Raw genomic sequence first — 7,073 nt, forward strand, 5'->3', positions numbered from 1 at the left:
ATGCCGTCAATTGAAAGAAATTGTGCGGAAATACTATAAAAATAGTTTATAAACATTAATTACTATATTATAGTATATAAGAGTCCGGAAAAATCTACATAAGAGCTGAAAATAAAAACATTGACGCATGGTTGAAAACTATAAAAAAAACGTTGTAGCTCCCACACCAGAGTGTGCATATGTTGTTCCAGAGCAAAACAACATGTGTTTTCCACGGAGAAAATTCCGTGCCATGCAGCAAAATCCTCCTTGGTCCGACCTTAGAGGTTGATGCCGCCAGTTGAAAGAAAATGGTGTGGAAATACAATAGACAAATTTTATCAGCAATAATTACTATATTATATGTAAGAGTTGGAAATTTCATGATTATCCAAATGTCATACAATAAAGTCCTCCTTGATCCGGTCTTCGAGGTTGATGCCGTTAGTTGGAAAGAAAATGGTGTGAAAATATAATAGGCATAGTTTATCACCAATAATTACTACTTCATCCGTTCCTAAATGTAAGTCTTTTTAGAGATTTCAATGTGGACTACATACCGATGTATATAGACGCATTTTAGAGTGTAGATTCACTCATTTTGCTTCATATGTAGTCCTTAGTAGAATCTATAGAAAGACTTATATTTAAGAACAGAAGAAGTATATTATATATAAGAGTCAGGGGGAAAAGGCACGTAAGAGTTGAAATATTAGAAAAAACATGGACGCAGGGTTCAACACTACAAAAAAGCTAGCACAACACCTTCCATGGGTACACTGTTTTGTTCTCTTTTTGTGTGGGCACGCGGGCCTTGAGGATTTTTCGGCTCTGGCCTCTTGGGCACTAAGGCCTCTTTTCTTTTTTTTCCTTGGGCTCCTCTTTTTCTTCCGCCTCTTTCCTTTTTTTTTCTTGGGCTCTCTAAGGCCTCTTTTCTCTTCTTTTGTGGGCTCTGAGGCCTCTTTTATTTCTTTTTGTTTTCTCAGTCTGTTGTCCCCGTGGAGGTGATACCATGATAATCAACGCAGTATATAAACTGAAGGTCCCGTCCCACGACGGGCGATGTGGGACAAATCGAACCTGCGAACCGTGCGGTCTCGCCCGCATGGGCAGGCGCGCGTACGAGGCCCAACCGAGGCGCGCGTGAAATAAAAAGTCACTATTTACGTACGTACGGGAAGCCGGTCGAGAGATCGAACGCACGACGTCCTTTTTACCAACCGTGTCGTTTCGAAACACATCATTTCTTTCCCCTCTTAAAAGAAACATATCATTTCCGGTTCCGGTTAAAGATATCATTCTCCAAAACTATCACTATCTGGCCCTACCTCCCGTCGCTCTCCGGCGAAATCACATCTCCGCCGTCTTCCACCCCTGCAAACATCTTCTTCTCATTCTTGTTGGAAGAGAGAGGTCCCCATTGGCCCCCTATACTTTTAGTCCAGTTTCTTCAAAACAACTCCACATGACATCCAACACAGAAGATGTAGCCGGTTGAAGGATGAAATACCTGGAGCTCGGAGCCGGTGGGAAGAACAGGTCACGTCATGGGGAGTCCAGACGAGCAAGAGAGCTGGGAAAGCACAACCGTGAGCGGCGAGCAGCAGCGGGCCGACGTCACCAAACGCAGGAGCAGTGGTGGCAGGGTGTGGGAGGATGAGTGGGAGAGGTGAGGAAGTGCCGCCGCTCACGGCAGGCGGATGTATGAGCACCAGCGGCAGCAAGTTGCCTCTTAACCAGGGCATGGGCTGGAGAGAATCATGGCTGGCAGAGAGAGGGTAGGAGAAAGAAGAAAAGAGAACCGAGATCAAAACGATTAAGCAAGTTCAAGGTTGTGGTTTGGACCACCTGCACTGTAGGCCATTAGCGGAGAAACTGGTGCAAGCTACGAGAATCATCTTCTTCTCATCATAGCAGTACTTCTCATTGCTGTTGAAAAACATCTCTCGGATGATGAACAGAATACCTTTCGCTGGCAAGTACACGAACCCTTCTGGAACATCTCCGGGTCGTTGTTGTAGTTCATCCGAAACCGCTGAAAGAGCAAATCGTTCTTGTCCGTTGATAATATTCCCTTCAGAGAAAACACTACAGTTAGAGACTCTAGATAACAGAAGAATTGAATGGGATATTAGATAATGTGGATGATGACATAAGACCTTCAGTACCTCATGAGCTCCATATTCGCCTTTTCCGGACTTCACTAGCATCCAAAAGCAAGTTTGAACTGGTTTCTGTTGTGGCATGTGAATTAGCATGTGCAAGGAGTCAGCTCATTTTCTTATGGTATGTTCTAACTACTACAGCAGTCAAGCCCTTGCAACAGGATACCATTAAGAAAAGGGAACACTGGCATTAATAAGTATTCGTCACGGCATACCGCAAAAAAACAAGCAATAAATTTAAAGCATGCGTACTGCTTAAGTTGAACAACTAAATTCAGATACTACATGCTGGTTGACAAGTTCCTAAATACTCTCGATTAGTTGAACATGTGCTCTTTTAGGAGGAATAACTCACATTCTGCTTGTCTCCATGACAAATAATCACAAACAATCTCTGGCTTTGGGTAACATAGAACCTCTGCTTCAAACTGTGGTGGCTGCACTAATTCTTTATTTGGGAAATATTCTTTCCACTTCATCATGTAAAAAGAAGTGAGACATGGTGACCATGAAGAAAGGATTAATCTGCAAAAGAAGTCGCACATCTTATCAAAGGCTTGACCAGTTGAAAACACATACTGTAGAAATTCATAAAACTAAATAAGTACCACTCATCTCTCTGATAAAATTCAGTGTTCTCCTGGAACACAAAGCTGCAACAATAACAAAAAATAAATATGATCATCTGCAACAAATGCATAGGTTAGCCATCCAGCAAACATAAAAACACCCACTTAACTTAAGTGTCCCAGGTTCACATTTACAGCTTCATTGGATGGTTAATTTATTACGGTTTTAACAAGATATCTTATCATTCCAATAAATTCAATCAAATCACTTCTGCTGATGAGAAGAGGAAAATTTGCGCCATGCGGAAACACATGTTCTCTCCTTGCAAAAACAGTGATTCTGACGGGGTATATCCTAACTGCACCAGTTGCTAAAACCATAGCCAAAGATGATATCAGGGAATCACTCCATCATAAGAGAAGCAGAAGCATTCATCAATTTTAGAGCACTCTCATCGTTCGGCTTTTCAAATGAATGGGATCAGCGAGAATCTGGAAAAGAAAAAACTCAAACGATAAGACAACACAACTACTTAAATGGCATTGGAGCATGCATTTGAATAAATAGGAAACTATGGGTCCTCACTGAACAGATCTATATGTTTGAACTTAGAAGAGTCCTGTAACAATACATTTTGTTGATAAATGAAGCGACATTTCGATTTGACAGTTAGCTTGTTAATATTTGCCGAAGTAACAGTTTATTCATTTTGTTGTTGTTGAGAGTATGCAACCAGTCAGTTTGTTTCTTATTTTGCCACTACATTTATCTTTTCCCAAAGCCATCTGGGATAAGGACACGGAAGTCTTCAGGGAGATTCGATCATGTACCCTTATTTTATTTTATTTTTGCAGGGGATTATATGCCCTCATTTTCTTTGCCTTCTTGGTCATTCGCCCTGTCTAATTACTTGAATAATTTCAAAATTCTGAGCCTACTAATACCACGTGAAATGAAGGTCTTGCCCCTTGGTAAATTTGCAATTTCTCCAAACTCTACATATCTCAACAGAACCAACCAGCCCGACATGTTCGTCCCATTTGACAGACCGAGCACCGTCTCATACAGGATGGCGACCACGGTCAATTGCGCGGATATTCCACTTCGCTAGCAACACTAGAAGAAGAATGACGAAAAGAAAGTACACTAAAACCTGAAGCTTTGCATTTTGGGCGGCCAACTTCTCGATACGTCGATCCAGTGCTGCAGTCTCAATCCTAATAGCATCAAGTTGAGCTATTGTAGCATCAATTTCAGCGCTTGTAGCATATATGCGTCGCTGCATTTCTCGTGAAAGCTACGAGCAGCCGCATTGCCCATGATGAGCACATTTATCATCCAAATTTCGTCGACCATGCCCAACTACTTGTCCAGCCACATGAAGGAACGCCAGTCTTTCACCTGTCCAAACATACTTGCTTGAAGCAGACATCAGGAAAATCATATGACATACAAAATTCAGTAAGTTTCTTGTTGACTCTGAACATTAAAGAACAGAGAAGTAACCTTCATATCCCTCCATTCGTTGGGCATTCCACTAAATATTTGTCGCTGACTGCTTCAGGATGAACTTTTCTCTTCCACATTCTGGACATCCAGTCAGAAGGAGTCAAGGCTGGAGAAAAATTGAAAGAACAAACGCAATCGGCAGGTAGAATCGGTTACCTAGTCGCCGGAGGTGCGGCACCCGTGCTCGCCAGATTCGCCGCCGGGCCCGTGGTGCTGGGGGAATAGCGGCGCCCGTAGTGCCGGAGTAGCCGAGCCGCCTGCGGTTGCTTCCTGGTGGCTGGGGTCTCCGCGCCTCCGGAGCCGCTGGAGTCGCCGTGCCACGCCGGAGTGGCTGCACCGCCGCTCCGCTGGAGACGAAACAGAGGACGACACGGGGGAGCTGGTTCGGTCGGTCGGTCGGTCGATCCGTCCAGCTCGGGCTGCATAGAAAAATAAGTTGATGGAAATTGCAAATTTACCACGAGCGCAAGACTGACTTCCGTGATGTAAATCTAAGTACGTAGCTACAATAAGTTGTCATGAGATAAAATATAGTACTCCCTCCGTGAAGAAATATAAATGCATTTAGATCACTACTAGTGATCTAAACGCTCTTATATTTTCATACAGAGGGAGTATGATGATATACATTTTATCCTATGAACGTTAGATGTTGAGTTGGCACACCATTTTGAGTTTTTTTTTTCCAGAAAACTTCAGATATATTTATCAACTGTCAAGTTGTACAAAGAAACCAAAAGTAAAATTACATCTAGGTCCGTAGATCACGTAGCGACGACTACAAACATTGGAGCAAGCCCCTTCCACATTGGAGTTGGGCAAATCTTATAATAGTAGACAGTCAGGAAGTTGTCGTGCTAAGGCCCTACAAGACAAGCGCGCCAGAACAGCAACCGCCGCCGATGAAGAGAAGCGTAGATCGTAAAGATCCAACCTATAGACACATGAACGAATGAAGACCGAATCCATACGAACCCACAGAAGACAAACGCTGACCGAATCCCGCGAGATTCGCCGGAGGCAAACCTCCACACACACCCTCTGACGACGCAAGAAACACTGCCGAGACGGGGTCTAGGCGAGGAAAACTTATTCCATCTTCAAAGAGCGGTCGTTGACTCGCCTTTACAAGCAGAATACAAACCCTAAAAAACTCATAAAGACAAGAAAAACTTTCCCGCCGGCAAAGGTCGCAATCCACCACACCTTCATAGTCCTAAGGATACAAAGACATGGCAGCCGATGCACGTGGGAGGCACACAAAAGCTAGCGGCTAGATGGCCTTTGCGGGAGCGGCGGCGCTGTTACATCGAGAGTGCATCTGTTCTTCCAAAGCCAAACGATACACGACTGTCATAGAGAAAATTCCATGATTGTCCGAGTACCATGCAGCAAAGTCCTTCTCGATCAAGCCTTAGAGTTAGAGATACCGTCAACCAAACAAAAATGCTAATGAAAATACAAAAAACAAAGTTTATCGACAATATGTCAAGAGTAAGAAAAAAAGCACGCAAGAGTTGCGTTGACAACGGTTCAAACCTAGAAAAAACATTTGCGTACAGGTCCCAGCCTTGAGCGACAGCTGACCAGCCGAGCACTTGTAGCTCCCACGTCCAGAGTGTGCATATATTCTTACATATAGGCAAACAATACACGCTTCTCACACAGAAAAAGCCACAATAATCCGAGTGCCAAGTAGCAAAGTCCTCGATCCGGCCTTAGAGGTTGATGCCGTCAATTGGAAGAAAATGGTGCGGAAATACTAAAAATAGGTTTATAAACAATAATTATTGCATTATAAACAAGAGTCATAAAAAAGCCACGTAAGAGTTGAAAATAAAAACATTGACGCATAATTGAAAAATACAGAAAAGGGCCTTTTAGCTCCCACGCCAAAGTGTACATATGTTGTTCCAGAGCCAAACAATACGTGTTTCCCACGGTGAAAATTACTACATTATATATAAGTTGAAAATTCCATGATTATCCAAGTGGCATGCAGCAGAATCCTCCTCGATCCAGCCTTAGAGGTTGGTGCCATGAGTTGGAAGAAAATGGTGTGGAAATACAATAGACACAGTTTTATAAGAGTTGGAAATTACATGATTATCCAATTGCCATGCAGCAAATTCCTCCTCGATCCGGCCCTAGAGGTTGTTGTCGTCAGTTGAAAGAAAATGTTTTTGAAATGCAATAGACAAAGTATAATTATTACATTATATATAAAAGTCGGAAAAAAGGCACATAAGAGTTGAGAATAATTACTATATTATATATGAGTCGAAAATTCCATGATTATCCAAGTGGCATGCAGCATAATCCTCCTCGATCCGCCCTTAGTGGTTGACGCCATGAGTTGAAAGAAAATGTTGTGGAAATACAATTGACAAAGTTTTATAAGAATCGGAAATGCAGCAAATTCCTCCTCGATCCGGCCCTAGAGGTTGATGCCGTCGGTCGAAAGAAAATGGTTTTGAAACGCAATAGACAAAGTATAATTATTATATTATAATTATAAGAGTCGGAAAAAAAGGCACATCAGAGTTGAAAATAGAAACGTCCAAAACTACTTAGGAGCCCCCTGCGTTGTCTTTTTGTGGCCTCTTTTTCTTTTTTATTGGGCTCTAAGGCCTCTTCTCTATTTTCCGGGCACTAATAATTGCCTCTTTTCTTTCTTTTCTATTGGGCTCTAAGGCCTCTTCTCTATTTTCCGGGCACTAATAAGTGCCTCTTTTCTTTCTTTTCTTTTCTAGGCCTATTGTCCCCGTGGAGGTGATACCCTGATAGCCAACGCACTATATAAACTGGAGGTGCCGTCCCACGACAGGCGATGTGGGACAAATCAAAGCT

The 7,073-nt window shown here is 42.7% G+C and overlaps 1 long non-coding RNA gene across 1 annotated transcript; it reads right to left on the bottom strand.

Moving 5' to 3' along the window:
* Positions 1-726: 726 nt before the first annotated feature.
* Positions 727-4,642, bottom strand: LOC123180107 (uncharacterized). The gene is made up of 5 exons (XR_006490723.1): positions 4,380-4,642; positions 2,753-4,301; positions 2,500-2,669; positions 2,148-2,213; positions 727-2,053 (listed from the first exon to the last, which is right to left on the bottom strand). It is a non-coding gene; the product is annotated as an uncharacterized lncRNA (long non-coding RNA).
* Positions 4,643-7,073: the final 2,431 nt, after the last annotated feature.

This window comes from Triticum aestivum, chromosome 1D, assembly GCF_018294505.1.
Source record: "Triticum aestivum cultivar Chinese Spring chromosome 1D, IWGSC CS RefSeq v2.1, whole genome shotgun sequence".
Taxonomy (NCBI): domain Eukaryota; kingdom Viridiplantae; phylum Streptophyta; class Magnoliopsida; order Poales; family Poaceae; genus Triticum; species Triticum aestivum.